This window comes from Cygnus olor, chromosome 5 (assembly GCF_009769625.2).
Source record: "Cygnus olor isolate bCygOlo1 chromosome 5, bCygOlo1.pri.v2, whole genome shotgun sequence".
NCBI lineage: Eukaryota > Metazoa > Chordata > Aves > Anseriformes > Anatidae > Cygnus > Cygnus olor.
The window spans coordinates 5495928-5514366 of record NC_049173.1 but is presented as its reverse complement, the minus strand read 5'-3'; the positions used below and the strand labels follow the sequence as shown (position 1 = coordinate 5514366).

The following is an 18439-nucleotide window of genomic DNA, read 5'->3' as shown; positions in this document are numbered from 1 at the left end:
CATAGGTTAAACAAGTTTTGATCTCAATCGTATGTGAAAGAAGCTAAGACACACTTGTATCAGACACTTCAGACCATCTCAAATCCTTGTTTGAGGCCAATATGGAACAGTATTAAGGATGATGAAAAAATGGGAAGAGAACAAATTGCCTGTAACTAAACAGTAACCTGGGGAAACTGGAAAATCAGACAAATGCCCTCTTGTCTCAGATGTTCAAAGCCCATGGTGGGATCCTGCTGCCTGTTTCACAGCTGGTGTGGGGACACATTTGAAGACGAGAAGCCACGTGGAGCTGGTGGCACTGCCAGAGCATCACCACCTGGAAGCTCCCACGGGACCAAACTTCCCACCTTCAACCCCAGGGCTCAGAGAGCCACACTTGCAGCCTGGCAAAGAGGTTTGTATAAACACACTGTGCCCTCTTCCCAGGGGCCGTGTCAGCCCCCAGTTTGATGAATGTGGGGAGGGAGAAGCGGGGATGTTGCCCTCCAGCTGCAGCCTCCTAAAGGTCTTTTCAAATCCACGGCTGCTGGGCTAAACCCATATCACTCACTGCTGGTTTATGCAGGTTAAATGCAGCCACTGAGGCCAAATCCCTGGTCTCCAGCAGATTTGCATCCTGAAAACCAATGCAATCATGAATGAAACAAAGGAAAAGGGGAAAAAAGGCTTAGTGAAAAGCTGAGGGCTTGAGGGAGCAGGGGATGTGTATTTGTTGGTGTGTGCAGAAAAGACAGGACTCAGCAGAGAAATGTCTGGCGGGATCCCCTAAGCTTAGTGCAAATAATTGTTCCCATCGTCTTCTAACAAGACACCTGAGGGTGTGGAAGGAAAGCAGACTGGAGTGTCACTGGGGCTGGTGTTCAGGGATGGTGGAGCTGTTTCCACTGCAGGCAGCGTGGCTTTTGGTCCTTACAAGGGGGAGAAAATCATTCTCTATATGGGCTCAGAAAGACACATGATATTTCACACTCACACCAATAAAAAGAATTGCCCAAGCAGCTCTGCCCTTTGTGTTTGTGGACATGTTATTGCTGCAGAACAAAATAAGGTAAATAAAATAAAGTCTTGCATTACCGCATTCATGTCCTTCTTGAAGAGAATTGCCAGGGGTTAGGGATTTACCAGCAGCTCACCGCCGTGATCAAGAAAAACAGCTTCCAGCATTGATTTGAAAATCCTGAGAGGTATTTGATAACTTGTCCGAGGCCCACCCTGGCCCCCTGCACACCTTGAAAGACAACCATCTGCTTCTTGGGACTTTAACCCCCTGTCATATGGTCCCCACTAAGTGCCTGTCCCCGGGCACAGCTGGGGACCTGTGCTGATAAAAAGGAGAGGGGTGGGAGCCCAGCTGGGGCAGCAAGCCTGCCTGGCCACGGGGACAGGAGAGATGAAAGGCACTTGTATTTTCCCAGGTGATCCCAATTGCATCTCAAAGCTCCAGCTTTCTTGCTCTGGCTTTAGCCCCAATCCAAACAAACCAGTGCCAGTTTGAATACGCCGAGGGCTGGCTGATTTGCGCCTCTTGTTGTGATTTCACAGTTAGCAGCCGACTGGAATTCAAAGAGGAAAGGAAAAGAAAATAGTCAGAGCAGATTGATAAGATTCCTGATGGGAAACATGGGGCTTGAGTCCCAGCCAGGCCCGGGGAGGCAGGGCTCAAGAACATCAAAGTGAAGATCGAGGGGAGCCGTCCCAGCAGGAGCCAGCGAGATAGCCACTCTCTTGCCCCTTACTCCTGTGAATAAGGGCACATTTGGGGACATTGGGACCCCTGGGGCTAGAGGATCATCTGACAGCCCCCAGGTCAGCAGCAAAGGGGGCTGTAGCAGCAAGCCCGAGGTCAGGAGGAGCTTTGCACTGGAGCACGCTGCTCCCTGTGCATCCATGAGGGCACTTCTTCCTCTTGCCCACAGGGTGCTGAGCACTGGAGAAAAGGGACATGGGGACACCTGCTGTGCCCTTTGTGTTGTTTCTAGCTGTGTGGGTGGGAGACCATATCCATGAGCACCAAGAGCTGCTCTCCCCATCACGGGAGTGAAATCCAGCAGTATCCCCAGCCCACTCCACAGCTGGGTGATTAGTTTTTCTATGTCAGATGTAAGGAAAGGCTTATGTGCTCAAAAACCTGTCTCATCCTCCACCCCCCTACGCACAGTTATATGATCTGAGCAAAATCCAGGCTTCGGTGGCAAAGCTCACCTCAATCACAGCCTGCAGGAGCAGGATCAAAGAGGGATTAAGCAGGGGAGAGCGGCCGCAGGATGCTGGGGGCAGCGGTGCTCAGGCACCCACTGGGTGCCTGGGGAGGACAGGAAGCAAGGACGGACAGACAGATGGACAGAAAAGGGACAGGGAGCAGGATAATGCTCTCTGAAGTCAGCCACCTGTGATAGCCCTGCTGCGTGTCCCATCCCTGCGGTGCCACATCCCGTGCTGGCTGCAGGGATGGGGGGCTACTGATCCACGGGATTAGTGCCTGGAAATCCCGGTGGGGGTTTTGGCTGATGGCACTCACTCTGATAAAGTGCAAATAAAGGGGCCTGCTGGGCAAACGGGATATTACCAGCTCCTGCTCTGGCTGCAGTTTGGACCAGCCTCGGTAGCATCTGTAGGATGGGAATTTCTGCTCGTGTCCTTGCTCGTCCCTGTCTGACCTAGACAGACCTGGTTTGGGCAGGAGGGGGATTGAAAGCACATCTTAAGTCTCTTAATCCTAGAGTTACATGAGTTGCTAATGGAAGAACATTCTCAGAAAATTGGAAAAGCTGAACCAAATCTACCTCAGGGGGCTAAAAACAGAGCGGAGCAAAAAGCGTCCATGCTAAAACCAAAAACATTGTGTGGCTCTTAAGCCCAGCTTTGTTTCCGTGGGATGTTGTAGGGCTGCAGTCCCACGCACAGGTCTGGCACTGCAGCTGTCCCCATGGGGAGCAGCCTCTCACTATCCAGACTGTGGCTGTGCCCAGCTGATAACAAGTCTGAGCCCCGCAGACCCATGAGCTCTGTACGGGAATGGCTGAGAATCTGCAGCTTTAGTCTAAATAGGAAGGAAAAATGGGCACCAAGCTGCAGGCTCACAGGCAACAGGGCTGCTTCAGCCTAAACCCCAGCCCCTGCCCACTGCAGGGCATCTGGTCATGCAGCTCTGCTCAGGGAATGATGTTGTTTGGGGAGAAAACCTCACTGAGGAGGAAAAAAATAAAAAATAAAAATGAATAAAAAGCAGGGTTTGGTCACCTGGCTGATCTCTGCAATCCACTAGCAAGACAGAAAGGTCAGGAGCCGCAGCTGGAAAGACAGTCTTTAGGAGTGTTAATATAGCTGTGAAACCGCAGCCTAAGGGGAAGTGTCCTTTCATCGCAGCTCGTTGTCCATCGAGAACCGGGGACATCTCTGCTCGGCACTAGCAAGGGGTGGAGGTTTCTGGCGTGTCCTCATGAGGCAGCCTGTCCCCAGCCTGATCCCCCGTCCGTCTGCATGGAGACAGCCAGGGATGTGTGCCACCCACGGCAAAGCAGTGTATTTCAGATCATGCCTGTTAAAAAGATAAGCAGAACAACATGGAAAACAATTCAAAAATGACAATGACAGATAAGTTCATTCCACCCTGGGTGGAAACGCCGCTCGGCCTTCACAGGGCCAGTGTCTGCCCTGGGGACCTGGCCTCCCGTCCCCCACCCATTCCTGCTGTTCTCCCTTGTCCATCCCATAACCCCAAATGGGACAGCAAGCCTGTGCTCAGGAGCCACCAGCATGGGCTGTCAGCACAGGGCAGCGTTGTTTTGACTTTATTCACAGGGAACACAAATGTGATCTGTGCATGCAGCCACCCAGGAAAGCATCCCCCTTTGTTTCCTAAAAATCAGCATCCTCCTGAACCCAGCCTGATTGCGAGCATTGTTCCAAATCATGAGACATCCCATATCTAGCCATTTGCAACAAAATAAGTCCTCTCCCTTTCCCTGCCCTGTAAATATTCCCGATATGTTGTTTCAGTGTCAAACTTCCCAGAGCCATTGCCCTCCCCAGCACCAGACTCAGTGGCGACGTGCAGGGCAGCCCGAGCCAGAGCCTCCTGCCACAGTCAGCAAACGAGCATGTTTTATATTAGGCACATTAAGAGGGAACAGTCCTATTGCAAGGAATATTAAATTAAAGGAAAACAGCCAGGAGAAGGATTCAACCCTGGCTATGCACAGAGGAACAGAGGACCAACCCTACATTTGAAGCATGTGGCAGCCCATTGTAATTTCCTCGGTCTATTTGAGCTGTCTAAAGCTACAGACACAGTTATGGTTGTGCTTCATAACTCCAGGGACAGACGGCAAATTCACTCTTATGTTATCTCCTCCACCACTCGAGGCAGTCGTGTTATGCCATAAAACCCTTTACCCCGTGATGGTAAAAAGGAAAACCCTCTGTGCCCCCAGACAGAGCTCAAAGGAGCAGCACAGCTGCCGAGGGCTGCGGGGTTTCTTGCCTATGGCACAGCATCAGGATTGCAAACCTTGTTCCCCCACCCCAATAAATCAACAAACCTGCCCTGCCTCCTCACCTGGGCAGACCCTGTGGCAGCATCACAGCCACCCTCCTGCCCCAGCTAATCTCCCCCAGCCTCACAGACCTCTCACAAGGAGGCAGGCACATTTTTTCCTCCCCTCCACGTCCTTCCAACCTCCTGTCAGCCCAGAGCACTTGAAAAAATGTGAGATTCCCCAGCCAGGATTTACAAATACCAACATAAAATGCAAAACCACCAGCCCTTCTGCCCTGTTGCCTTGCCCTAAGGGATGGTTCAGCCACAAGCAATGCTAGGGGCTTGTGCAGAGTGTCTCAGGGTGTGAGGGGCAAGACCCCTGGCAGCGGCGAGAAAGCAAAAAGCTGAAAGTAACACCAGGAAAAATGAGGAGAACAATGTTTTCAGCATGGTGCAAAACTGAGCCCATGGAAGGAGTGGAGTCTCTGGCAGAACAAGGTGCACAAGAGACATTGCTCACTGCATCCAGCATGTGGGTTTCCAGGCAAAAACTTCCAGGGTGCACGGTCCCTACAGGCAAACACCATGGGCATTTCAATGGACAAAGTAGGGAACATATTGCAAATTAAAACTGCTCTTCAATACTTCCTAAATCCTGCCAGCTGACATGGGGAAGGGGATGGTGATAAGGTGGGCAATGCCTGGATCCTGTCGGGGGTGATCTCTGGTGGTGCAGCAGGGGCAGCCTCAGGAGATGCTGCCCTGCAGCCAAGCACCAGTAGTGGCCCTCTGCTCTTAGATTTCCTGCCTGAAAAATTGAATGAATTTGTGAAAAGAGCTTAAGCAAGTTACTTGTGTGTGGGACAGGAGAAACACGGTTACCGTCAATCAGCTGAAGGGTGGTGTCTGTTGAAGACAGAACAATACAGCAGGACTTGATCAGGTGGCCATTCCCTAAATGCAGCATCGGTGCTTAGGGACATGATTTAGTGGGTGACATTGGTGATAGGGTGACGGTTGGACAAGATGATCTTGAAGGTCTTTTCCAACCTTAATGATTCTATGATTCTAAAGCAGACGCTAACACTGCTGGAGCCCTTCTGCCTGCTTCTGTCTGCGTATGGACCTTTTATACAAGGTCCATTCTGTAAATGTAACACAGGTCTGTACACGAGGCCCCATAGCTTTGTTTATCCCAGGATGACTCTACAGAGCTGAGGTCAAGGAAAGCTCTGAACGACTTTTGTGCTGTGTATTCGCGGAGGACAGAGCAGAACGGCTCATCTGGAGCCTGTTCGGGTCCGAGGTGGGCCCAGGGCTGCAGCAGCTGGACCAAAACCCCAGCAACTGAAAGGCTCAGCAACGCTGGACAGAGTTTGTCTCCTTGTAATGACAGAGCCAGAGGGAAACTTCAGATCCTCCTCCAAATCCATATTTTTCCAAAACTCAGGCATGCTCAAATCCAAGGGGCTGGCTTGGCCTTTCCTCTGCTGCTAACAGCATTCAGTGTGAAACGTACAGCATGCCGGAGAGCACTAATGCCTTGCAGACCTGTGTTGTGTCATTCCAGTGTTATTTATACAAAACTATTTAAAAACACAGGGTAAAACTTGCAGAAGCCTCTGTGTGGAAGATTCATTTTATCTAATTTTATCCACCTATAAACAGCAAGCCTTAAACTAGACACCCAACGTAAGGATGGCTGTAGTCTTCAAGGCTCTTCTGCAGTCAAAAAGCAGAGACCAACATGTCTAGGAGGTAATGTGACCCTCATAACCAGGACACCCGTCCTGGGAAGAGGAAAATCATGTTCTAGAGCTGCATCTCTCTCAACCAGACACACAAAATAGCTTCTGCTAAACATTTGGCTGTTAGCTGGGTTGATCAGGTAAGATGAATCGTGCTGATATGACTAAAGAACCTAGTTCCCATTTCTAGCACTGACCTAGGCACTCCCAGCTGGGTTGTTACATACCTAAAAATGCTGACAATGATTTATAGAAGTGCCCACAGGCTGTTGCAGTCAATGATACTTCTGAAGGCTTCTCCCCTTTTATTTTTCAGGAAAGATTTGCACACAAGCCTGCATGTAGCTCCTTCACCCACAGCAAGAATTAAGCTCTTTGGGGCAGGGCTATTGGTCTAATTCATCTGAGCAATGCAGGACACACCATCTCCCACGTCTGGACTTTGAACAATACCATAATGTCAAGAACGGGAAAGAAAGCACAAGCCTCCCAGCTGGGAATTGAGACCTCAGTGCTGTGCATTTGTCACTCCCTTTCAGTCACATCTCCCCTTATCTGTACATGCCTGAGGAAATTCTTGGCTGGGAGCAGGCAGGACCCCGTCTCTTGACTTGCCTCCAGGTCTTCATGCCTGCTCCAGAAGCTTTCATGGAGTTCCTCACCCTCCACAGGATGAGCAGTGCTGCCCTTGGCAGAAATGAGCTGAAAATGCCGCGAAGGCAGCAAACCAGGCAAATGCCACAATGGTGCCTGGTGCCGTACAACAGCTCCTGATACCTGGCCTCGTTAGCACCAAAGACCACACGCTCTGAGGCAGGTCGTCTGCCTTTCATTAGGTCTGGGATTATGCTGAGAGAGCCTCGTTAGATCTCTGGCGTCGCCAGATCGAGCCGGCCAGCCCGCAGCAGCGAAAGTGTCCTCTCCATCTGCAGGATGGCTGCGTGAGCCAGAGAGGCTGTGTGGGATCCACGGTGGCCTGACAGTAGTTTCCTCTGTCAGCAAAATCCCAAGGAAAAAAAAAAAATAAGAAAAAATAAGAAGAAAGCTACAGGGGGAGCAAACATTGCAACAAGCAGGATAATCAGCTGCAATTCAAAGCAGGGAGGATATCTGCTTATTCCCCTGATTTACCCGCTGCAGCTCAGAGCTTTCCGCTTTGCAACTCCCACCCCAATGCTCAATGGGTAAATAAATGCTCCCAGAAATGAGCTGCAAAATATTAGTCACGGCTAAACGCTCTTGTTTTCTGCGAGCTCTTTTCACAGCAAAAGCTGAAATTATCGTTATTGAGATAATTGCCTCGCTGTAGACTGTTTAGCCTGTCATCTGCAAAACGAAGAATGGCCGAAGGAGCCGAATCTGCTCCCTGCCCCACCTGTGTGCTGGGGGGGAGCCCTCCTGGCCGTGTGGCTTCCCAAAAAAGCTGTCAATGTCCCTACAAGAGGCTGCTCTCAGCACTCTCCCGCTGCTCCCTTCCCGCAGCCCCAAAGGAAGTACGAAGTGTGAATTATCACAAACCAAAGAAAAATCTCATTTTAAAGGCAACACATTTGGGGGAAAGGGAGAGAAATAGTAATCAAGGGGCGCAGCTTGAAAATGGCTTTGAAGGGCCAGGGTGCTTGCGATAGCAGAACATTTCTGCCTCCCCGACGGAGCAGGGAGGGAGGGAGCAGCCGAAGGTCAGCGCTGAGCTGAGGAGCAGCCGCAGCCAGAGCACTTTGTACTTGAAACAAGGCTTGGCAAACCTTTGGGAAATCAAGATTTTTGTCAGGCTTTGCAAACTATTTTTGTCCCTGTTGTTGCTGGGTATTTGGAGACAAAATAATAGAGGCCGAGGGGAGAGGGGCTGCTGTAATTTAACCCCAGGACCTACGTCCTCTCTGAGGCTCAGATGGATGGATGACCTGCAGATATTGCTTGCTGGCTCGTACACTGCGTGACATAGCGTCCACTGCTTCCCATTTCCTCTCTGCTTTTTGTTTGTTTTTAAGATGGTCTCCCTAGGCTGTGTTTTCACTCTTTTTCCTCTATTTCAAAGGTTTTCACTCTGTTGGATTATTTCTCTCTGCTCCAAAGAGCTGTACTGTACTGAGAAGGAGATGAATGCACAGGAGCTATCTGCTCTATCCGAAACAATCTGGAAATCCTCCCATCTAGACATGCTGCTTTCAGATGTCTGCTCCTCAGGCTTGTCCCAGGCTTGTTTTGCACCCATCCTGTGGGGCAGTGCAGTTTGTACCATGGTCCCCAGTCCCACCACAGTCACAGCAAGGCAGGATGGGCTAAATACTTTGAAGACCTGGTGGTTGTAACCTAAGAGGAGATAGGTACCAAGTGGCTGTGCATGTGGCACCAGCATGAGCCTGGTGTCTTCTCCGACTGCTTCAAGGGCTGGTGGCATTGCTCAAAACGCCCTTGTGTTTCATGCTTGCAGTTCTACAATCTCTGATCTCCTAGGACTAGGTAGGAGTGGTTTCACCTGGTGCCACTTGTCCCTTTTTCTGCCCTTTTGCCTGAGGACACTGAGTAGGGGCAGGCAGCAGTGAACAGGGAGGTGCTGAGCTCCTGCAGACCCTGGGTTAAAAATAAAGGCAACCAGGAGATTGCACTGCAATGTGCATCCACTTCTTCCAGACCATCTCCTCTGCTGGCTTGGCATTCCCCATAAGAGCTGCTCATCATTAACCAGAGGTGGATAACTAGTTCCTTTTTTTTTCATTCCTTTTTAATGCATTGCACAAGCATGGTCTGGAGAACATTTTCTGCAGCTGCCTGTGTGTCACCCATCTATTTTCTCGAGGCCCTGCAAAACAATGGGGGCTGGTGTTTGCTGTCAGAGGCCAGGGCGCAGCTCTCTACACCATCTGCTCGGGGCTGAGGGACAGTCACGCTCTCCTCCTCCTGCCTGGCACTTACTCGTTGGCTTGGAAAACAGAGCCAGAAGGGGCGGCTGCAAGCTCCCTGTGGTGGGCAGGGGGTAAGGACTCCTTCCAGACCCCCACGCAATGGGGAGGTGGCCCACGGGAGCCTCCTGGGAAGCTGTGATTACTTGGTGGTGGCCAGGATGTGCCAGCACCCACCGGGGGCAGCTTTCCAAGGCACAGACATCCAACACGAGGATTCATCAGGAAGCTAATAAAATAATCAATGCTGGGGAGAACGCCCTTAAGTAATTGATAACAAGGGTCCTCCAGGTGACAGCTGGCCCTGACAAGTAATAATCGCCTGGCCGAGAGAAAATTGCCACAGTGCAGATCACTGTCAAAGATGTCTGCTGTGTGTGATGGATATCACTGGTACGTCTCTCTCCATCTCCTGCTTCCCCAACAGGGAGCGCATCCACTCTATTGGAAACCCTGCCTGCTCCCCAATTACATCTATGGCAACTAGATAATTTCAGAGATTGCTCCCCAGCCACTACCTACCCTGAGCTCTGCAAACAAAAGTAATGATCTCCGCTCCTTGTTTTATTACGGGTTTACTGAGCTCAGAGACCTCAAAATGCCACCTTGCAAATATTAATTCGCGATGCTTCACGTTTCCTCTGGTGTCAAGGAAACATTCACTGCCATTTGCAGCTGATCATAGAAACAGAGGCTGTTCTTCACTATTGTTCTCGTAAAAAGTGCTCAGAAAAAAAAAAGTTGGCTAGGTCACATGCTGCATTCATTGTAAATGTTGTCTTTATTTTGTAAAAGTGTAACCATTCCCTCATATTTTCATGCCCACTATAAATAGCTCTGTTTGAAAACTAGACAAAAACCATCACATTGGTTTCGCCTCTGGGCTTTTCTTTTGTTTATCCACAGGTCTAGATAAACCACCGATAGCAATGAAGGTTAAACACAACAAACCAGAGCAAAGTAGTTCACCTGTTTAAATTAATTTACCCCCAAATGCTGTTTGTGGCTCCCACAGCTGCAGGGCACCCCTACACAGTAACATTCAGTCTCTGCACTGCACCTGCCTATATCCAACACCTTGGGCGACCCTGACCCTAAAGATTTAACCCAAATTGCAAGGGCAAAGGGGGCAATTTCACCCTTAGCAGAAACATCTGGAATGCATCAAGCTGCCAGTGGTCCCCTTGCACACTTAGCCCAAGGTGCTACACGTGAGCACAGAGTTAGGGACCGGCTCAAAAAAAAGCACCTAAACTTCAGCTTAATTTTAAGTTAACTTTGTGTCAAATATTGTGCCAAGGAGGGGTGGGTGCTTGCATGCCCTGCTAATAAAAACCATGTGTGTGCAGGCAGTCAGACAGGCCCATGACTTTCTTATTTTTCTGGCCTCTTGTCAATCATGTGTTCCTCCCTCTGCAAATTCCCCAGTGGCAAAGCCAGCACCCAAAACACACACACGTCCTCCAGCCACTTATTTATGGTGCTAAGGCTCTAAATTGGTACTTCGTAAATCTCCTTTGCAAGGGAGCTGGGTTAGCATTGCCAATATCATAATACAGCCTAATCATTTATCAGTTCTCCCCTTCACACTATTATTCCTTGTCTAACAGCTCTGGCTTTTGGCACTGAATACTAATGCCACGGGCTCATCAGTATGCTGGAAGGCTGCGCGTGCATCTCAGCCATGCACGCTGATAGCATGAAATCCATGGAGGGAGTAATGAAAATTCACACGCATCTCCATAGCCCCATTAGCATACTGCACAGCCTCTTACCTATCGCTGGCATAAACTGCTGGCCCCAGATGTCCCGTGGACTTGGCCCTGCTACGCTCATCACCACAGACACAGCCAAGTCTCCTTTGTGAAATGCAAGGGAGCGGCCCAGGAAAAAGATGTCCTTCCTAAGCTGGCTCTACCTTTACTGTTTTTTATGCAAACCTTTAACTTACACGGTTTCTGCTGCTGTAGCACTGAAAGCGTGACCTTGAGCAAAAATGCTATGCTGTTCTGAAGGGACCTAGCAAGCTCCTGAAAGCACAGAAAGCCACGGAGGGAACTGCGGGAGATCTGTAGCTCTCAGATGGGATGAAGGGATGTGGATGGGATACAAAACAAGGCAGCAACCACCTCTGAACTGGTGGGATCCACCACTCACTCCTCCAAGAATGGCATTCGTCTCAGTTGCATGTTTTTTATTTCTGTGTTGCCATACCTTGTGGCATCTCCAGCAAAAGGGCTGTGCTGTGGACAGGGGAGAAGGTGACACCCATTAGGGTGTCAGCTCCAGCCAGGAGCTCTGGGGCTGGCAGGGTGGAGAGGCAGCCTTGGGTCTGTAAGAAAGGACACTTGCATCCCAAATGAGAAAAGCTGGGAGGGAAACAAAGTCCTTGAGAGGGAAAAAGATGTGCCTAAAATCACCCAGCAAGGTAGCGGCAGCACCGAGAACAGGTCCAGCTCCCAGCCCTGGGCTCAGCTCCCTCCTGACCTGCAAGCTTCACCTCTCATTTCAAGGGCAGTCAGAAAAGAAACCAAATGTGCGTTGGTGTCAGAAATCAAACACACGAGACTAGTTAGCCCTCTCCTTATTATATTGCTCTGTAATAAGGGTCTGCTCCAGAGTCGGGGCTCTCTCTTTTCATCCATCCAGACAATGTACCCACTGTTATTCCCTCTGACTCCCGAGTTGCATGACCCAGCGATGAAAAATGGTTCTGATTCATTTACATTAAAGATGTGGATATTTTAAGGAGCATAGAAGACCTTCTCTCATGATTGTTAAATGTCCGCAGTGAAGCACACAGAATATAAGCCACTGGGTCATGAAATTTAGCATTTCTTTCATTCTTATCTCCTTTTTCCAGCTTGCCAGAACACTGCAAGCCATCATATTGATATATAAGCAGCAAAATCTCCCTCTCAGAATGGAGAAAAATATTCACCTTTAAATAATATTGGCCTTTGCCAGTGAAATGCACAGCTACAACAGCAGGACACACAACACAGGTTATTACAAATGCTAAATACGAGCAACCAAAGACTAACAAGAAAGCACAGCCACAAGCATCATCTCAATAATTTGCAGCAAACTCTGTGCTGCCATAGGGAAGTGAATGTAGCAGGCATGTGGATGCAGAGATCTAAGTTTTCCGGGCAAGCTGAAATAAAATCAAATAGGAGGCAGAAAACAGGTTGTTCTGCTACCAGACTTCAGACTCAGTTCCTCAATTAGCTTTCTGATGAAGCATTGCCTTTACTTTGAACCCGCTCCTGGGGGAACCAGCATACAACTGATGTATTTGATGTGCACACTGCTCTCACATGCTAGAAATGCCTATTTACACACAGGGCACATCAGAGAAAAATAATTACAGTCTCAGCCCCCTGCACCCATCCTGCCAGCTCTCCCCTGCCTCTCATTCACTGTGCAAAGCCCTTGCCTCACTTTTCCTGCCCTAAGCACAAGTGCTATGGCACAAGTACAGTGAGGACCAAGGGATTTCTCCCCTCCAACCCACATGCATATCCCACAGACCCCAGCTAAAACAGGCATCTGGTCTTGAAAATCAATGGTAGGCACTGACATGCCCTTCAGGACATGTTTCCGGCTGGTGGCAGAGCCAGCGGCTGCAGGAGGCACAGCAAATCACAGCAGCCCAGGGAGCTGCCCCCAGCCTGGGATGTAAGGGACCTCAGGGACCCATTACCAAGACCTATTAGATATAACATCCATGCACGGAGCGATCAGCCATGTGCTCTGCCAGCCACCACACGCTGCAGTCTATCTTTATAAATTAGCCTCTATTTCCCCTTTTGTAAGGGAAGAGGAGGAGGTGAAGAGTCCCTAGCCCATTCCCACAACTCAGAGAAGAAATCCTGTATTATTAATACAGTAATCTGTCATGCTGCCTGCTCTGCAAGAAATGCACTCCTTTTAACACAGAAATCCATCCCTTCCTATGGAAATGAAACAAATGTAATCACCACTAAGTATCGCTAGTCCTTCTTGGCTTTTGTATCTGGGGCCCTGCACGTCTTGACATTCTTCATGGATTTTCAGTGCTGACCAAAAGTTCAACTCACTGCAAGTGAAATTTCTGGAGGAAGCAGGGAGTGTCCCATCTGAAAGCTATAAAGAGCTCCATGAAAAACAACAGAAAACACTCATACGTCTGCAACAGATTTATTTGTTGGATTAAGAAAGTCTTCCCTAAAGTTGCAATTTATGTCCCAAACTCAGGAAAGCATCCGCAATCAGGCTATCACTCAAACACATGATTAATTTTAGAGCAGACACGCCAAACACATGGTCTGTTGGCCAGACCCAACCTGCACAGTACATTCACCATGCTCTCTGCGTCATATTCAGATTCTCCAAAACTATATTTGCATCCTATAAATCATTGTTCTTGTATTTCTGATGCAACCAGTGCAGCAGCATCTGTCTGGCTGTGTGGACGACCAGCAATGACTCTAAAGGGCAAACACCAAAGACCGCTTCCTTCAGATGGAAGCAAGAAGTCATTCTTCCCATGCTATGCAGTGAATCTAAATCAGCGCTCCCAAATTCCTGCTTTGCCCCTGGTTATCCTCTCCAGACCTGCATCCTTTGGATCTCAAAGGGGGGATCTTGCTCCTACCAATCACTCTGAGCTTGTCAAAGTGTCCTGCAAGCACCCCAGTCCATGCACCATGCTCACAGGGGAGTTTGGCTGGAAATGCTCCATCTGCAGCATAGCTCAAAATTCATTCCTGAAAGAAGAGCCCCCACAAAAAAAAAAAAAAAAAAAAAAAAAAAAAAAAAAAAATTAACCAGATATCTAAAAAAAAAATGGGAGGAATGCAGAAAATGAATCCACCAACATGAAAACCCAGGAAGCTACCTTTTAGCCACCAAGAGAATCTCGCTGATAGACTTGATTTTTCTCACCCAGCCAGGAGTAATGTTTTCTTTTTTTTTTTTTTTTCCATTTGCTGAATGTGTTCATTCTACGGAGGATTTTTTTCTTTCTTTTTTTTTTTTTTTTTTTTTAAATAAGACAACAGACATTCATGGCTCCCAGCTGTCAAAAGCCACAAAATGCCTGAGGCTGTCTGTCTTCTTGCAAATGCTGAAGCTGTTTTCCTGTAGACTATGTTGTCATTAATCAAGCTTCAGACTCAGCTTAGTCTATATCATTGCCCATAAGCCAAGGGAGACACTTTAGGGTCATACTGAAATGCAGAATCTCTGAACCTACCACAGGATTGTCAAAAGCAAATGTATCAGCTGGGCTCGTCTCCCACTGAAATCAGTAGGTTTTTCTTTTGATGTGGCTCAATTCAAAGGCAGCATCAAGGATCTAGGAATAGAGGTAATCTCTACAAATTGGTGGACTATATCCTTGAACATCACCCAAAAAAAGCATAGCTCCAGACCCAAAATTAAATAGTGTTTAATTTCCACTGGACCACTAGATGTGGGCCTGGCTGGTGACTGGCAGTGACCCCCAAGCTGCTGTTGCTCAAGTCCAGAGATCAAGAAGGGCCCCAAGATGTGTATGTCTGCAGGGTGGCAGGAGGAAGAATGGCACATTCACCATTTGCTTCTGGAAAAACATGCCCATGTCTGGCGTTCTCACTTCAAAAAGAAAGTTGAAAAACTGTAAACAGTTCAGGAAAGTGTTCTAATAGGGGGGAAAACTTATCCTGAGTGACAGATTAGAAAGTTGATCTGTTCCACTGAAGCAAGGCACAGTTCAAGGGTGCCGATGCTGAGGTCTATAAGAATTGCATCTCCAGTTATCAGAGCAGCAAAGACACCATGTGGGTGCAGGCTTGGGCTAAAGATGTTCAACCTGGAAATGGGGAGCTGCATCAACCAAACAGCAGACCCTCCAGCAGGTGGAAGGGCCTGGCAGGCACTGCCATGCTCCGCAGGGCCAGGCAGAGGTGGTGCAGCTCAGGCGTGCACCATGCCCACAAAACCTCCATCTTGCTCCCAGCCATAGGGATTTAACAAGTTAAAACCAAGGCCAGCGGAGAGCAAGTGGTGACATGACCCGCTGGCTCCACAGCATCGCTCCCAGGCCCAACCTGGCCGACGCGGGCTGGAGCAATTGGGCGTAATTGCCCCTTTTCGGCATTCTGGCCTCGGGAGAAGCCGCAGCGGGGCCTCCCAGGCCTCCGGCAGCAGCAGAGGCCCTGCCCTCGCAGGCTGCTTGCGAGGCCCGTCTCGGCCTGCGCGAAGGCTTTGCCTTTGCTCGGGTAATGAGATATTTCGCATCTCACACTTCTCTCCTCTGAGCCAGGCCAAGTGCCGTGGTGGGATGACCTCACTGCGAAGCGTTTGCCACACGTCGATATTCAATTAATGGCTGTGAAAATGGCCATCAGGGGCTGAGCAATGTGAAGGTCACCACAGGGAGACAGGCAAAAGGAAGAAGCAAGAAGTACAAGCAGAGGCACCAGGGACAGTGATGCTTTCAGCCCTTTTAAACTCTAACTCAGTGATATTTCTGTCATTCAGTCCTTTGATTTTTGCCTTTTTATCTCATTTTCTAATACTTGTGCAGAGATTTCTCTTCTGTGAACCAGTTTGAAGAGAGCTTCTTTCATTATCCACATGTAACGTCAAGCAGGAAGCCCAGTCCCTATATCCTCAAGTCAGTTTGGAGAATGCTCACCACACTCCTGGTGGCACGTTTGGCTGCTTGGGCACTGACATGAGTCTGGAAATATCCGTGTCTCCTCTCAGTGACTGGCAGAACAGTGAATGATGGGAAGAAAAACAGACTGGGGAAAAAAAACAAGACCTTTCTCCATCTCATCTCACTCAGAAAAAAATTTTGCTTTGAACGTTTGTATCTTATCTTATCGTTCAGGTCATCTTTTAACTGCTGATAATTTTAATTCTAGCAGGCACTTAATGTGCTAATCAAACCTGATGGCTTCTCAGCAGGATAGAAAATCCCAAGCATAGATGTGATTATTGGGCTTCTAGAGAGAAATGCTGGCATGTAAAGAAAAAAAAAAAAAAAACAAAACAACATTTGCAGAGGGATTATTTACTGCTGTCTTCACTCTAAGTCCTAATTCACCCACATTGTTCTGTTTTACACTTGGGTTATCCAGGCACATGTTACTTCATCTGTTCCATCCTACAGTGGAGGAGGGATGTAGCACAGGTGTGAATGGTAATAACTCCCCTTTTCTTGTGCTATTAACCACAGCTATTCTGCTACTCAGAAGTTCACAGCCAGGCCAAAACACCACATCTGCAACCCAAATAGGTTTCCACGAGGCCTGCACACTTATTCCCTGCAGCAGCAGGACTTAACAGTGGGTGAGGGTGCAGATGTGGCCCAGAGGTTCAGGGTGATGCAGGCACCTCGGGCACAAATTTTCTTTCCTCAGATTCCCATGCCAGCACAGGGGATGGGGCCCAACTGAAGAGGCACCTTTGGCATGGGATGTAGCTCCCCTGCTCCTGCCCTGCTGCTGGTTCCTGTGGGTGGCCTCACAACTAGGGAGAAAAGAAACTTCCCCTTCTCTTCCCCTGACTTGGGCTGGTAAAATACAGCCTCTCCGAGACCAGCATGGTAATAAATCCTAACCTGCCAGGGTGATGCATGGATGCACAATACAATCAGTCCCAGAGGGAGGCAATCTCTGCCTGACTAGACCAAACTGATGTGCTGCAGCAGGTGGGAAGGATGTGGATGCTCCCCAGCAATGACCCAAGCGTGCTGCCCACGCACCCTGAGTAGGCTAGTGTTCAACAGAGGAGGCTGAAGCAATGAGTGCAACCAGCTCACCCAATGCAAAGGAGACTTCTCCAGACAGGAACAGACTTCAGGACTGATCAAGACCAAGGGTGGCATCTTTTCTCTCCTGTGGCCTGGATCTGCAGCATTCCCTGCATCAACAAACTCTGGAATCCACGACCCGCTCCACAATCACCCAGGATGGTTCAGATAAGGGAAGTACAGAGAAGAGTAGTATGATTTCACCCAGACCCCAAGATAGCTCTTGCACTAATCACGTCTCTGCAGTGTTTTGCTCCTCTGTATCACCAGTCACACTGATGCCGTACCAGTGTGCCAAGGAAGCTCACACCTGAAAGCTAAACAACTTTAATGCAATCAGGAGGAGCATCCCAAAAGCAGGCAGCAGAACCAGACATCCCAAGCACCACACAGTCCAGAAACATTGATCAGCTCATTACACTGGTGAACACATAAAGGCACAAACCTGTCCTTACAGCAAAATTCTTACTACTTCAGTGCAGGATTCCTGCCTGCTTAGCCTCAGATTTGCTCTAAGCCATCCTTGGAAGGGTCCACCATTTCCCTCTGAGATAATTTCCATGGAGATATGCAGAGAAAGACAAACATTTCTGTAGCATTTTCTTCCTTTCTCTCTGCCTGCAAACAGAAAATTGGGAAGGTACACAAGGGCATATGTGGTATAAGTGAGTTTTGAGATGCTCAACTGGCAAATTCTTTGTGGAAATATTACAATTAATTATCAGTGTAGTTTCTCTTGTGTTTTGACTTTCGAAGAAACCCATTTAACCTGTTTCCCTTTGTACTTAGTACTTCTAACATCAATGAAGAGTATCACCTGGAAGACCTTTTATAGGCACAATATATGCCATGAAAACTAAAAAGATATTTCCAAGAAATCCCAGCTGTAGCCTTCAGACCGTAAATCTGGGAGACATTTCCCACATCATAATTTCTCCCTTTCAGTATCCTCTGTTCATAGGGAAGTACTGACTAAGTGTTAAGCCTCCAGACTGAATTTCTGATTCCACCCCTCAAAAGAGCAAGAACCCATCATTTGAATTTATCTGGAAACGCTTGTACAGAAATGCTGATCACTGTGATTAATTGTCACATCTGCGGGAGCATCCTGTTCAGGGAAAATTTAGACTCAATTCTACATGGGTTATTTACGAGCCAGCTGCTCCAGCCATTAAAACCGCCCTAAATATCTGCTTTCCCTACTACAGTTTGAACAAGCAGATTAGTCCCTGAAATCACAAACCCCCATGTTTTCCAGCTCAGTACAGCTCACCGCAAAATAAAGACCTCAATAAATAGCACTGTTAAGGGCACTCCTGCTGGAACGAGCCTTCCCTAGTAATGTTTCAACTCCGGAAAGAGCTTGTTTTGAGCCCCGAAGAAATCCACCGGAAATAACCTTGGAATTTGTATGTTTATCTCTGCGTGGCTGTGGAAGAACTGTGGGAGAGGGTTGTTTTTGTTTTGCAAGGCAAATAGAAAATCTATGATATTCTTCGATATTCCAAGGCCTCCCTCC

At 48.5% G+C, this 18439-nt stretch overlaps 1 long non-coding RNA gene across 2 annotated transcripts in view; it reads right to left on the bottom strand.

Moving 5' to 3' along the window:
• Positions 1-990: 990 nt before the first annotated feature.
• Positions 991-18439, bottom strand: part of LOC121071416 — a 37903-nt gene continuing 20454 nt past the window's right edge. For both annotated transcript variants that reach the window (XR_005820579.1, XR_005820580.1), the window contains 2 exons: positions 3244-3541; positions 991-1556 (listed from right to left, as the gene is read on the bottom strand). This is a non-coding gene — a long non-coding RNA (uncharacterized LOC121071416). The remainder of the gene's footprint in view (positions 1557-3243; positions 3542-18439) is intronic.